Source organism: Sinocyclocheilus rhinocerous, unplaced genomic scaffold, assembly GCF_001515625.1.
Source record: "Sinocyclocheilus rhinocerous isolate Xijiao unplaced genomic scaffold, SAMN03320098_v1.1 scaffold481, whole genome shotgun sequence".
Classification (NCBI taxonomy): domain Eukaryota; kingdom Metazoa; phylum Chordata; class Actinopteri; order Cypriniformes; family Cyprinidae; genus Sinocyclocheilus; species Sinocyclocheilus rhinocerous.
The window spans coordinates 848,497-849,172 of record NW_015657695.1 but is presented as its reverse complement, the minus strand read 5'-3'; positions in this window follow the sequence as shown (position 1 = coordinate 849,172).

Below are 676 nucleotides of genomic sequence, written 5' to 3'. Positions count from 1 at the left end.
GTTTTAAAAACGACTCGTTTCAATGAATCAGAGTCGACTCTTTCTTTTGAGAGACAATAACTTTATACACGGTGCACTTTCAGATGTAAAACTTTGCAGGATGTTTTCATTCACTTAGAGCTGTGTTACACACTGCATGAAAGGTAATTTTCAAAAATCCATAATAGGGGCACTTTAAATAAATAGCATTAAAATTATGAAAAAAAATGTAAACCGAGAGACATAAATAAAACTTGTGTTATGTTTATGACATATTTTCTGTGTTTTATTATATTTAATGTATTTTAAAAGCTACATAATTGCTGCAATAAACTGAACTGGAACGCATGTCATTTCAATAAAATTTTTTAATTAAACTTCATCAGAAAACGTTCACAAACAGCAATACTGGAATGGATTTTTGGAATGTTTTAAAGCTTAATATATGTGACCTTGGTCCACAAAACCAATCATAAGGGTCAATTTCTTGAAATTGAGATTTATACATATACAAAAATAAGCTTTCCATTGATGTATGGTTTGTTAGGATAGGACAATATTTGGCTGAGATACAACTAACTTAAAATCTGGACTCTGAGGGTGCAAAAAAAATCTAAATATTGAGAAAATCGCCTTTAAAGTTGTCCAAATAAAGTTTTTAGCAATGCATATTACTAATCAAAAATTAAGCTTTGAT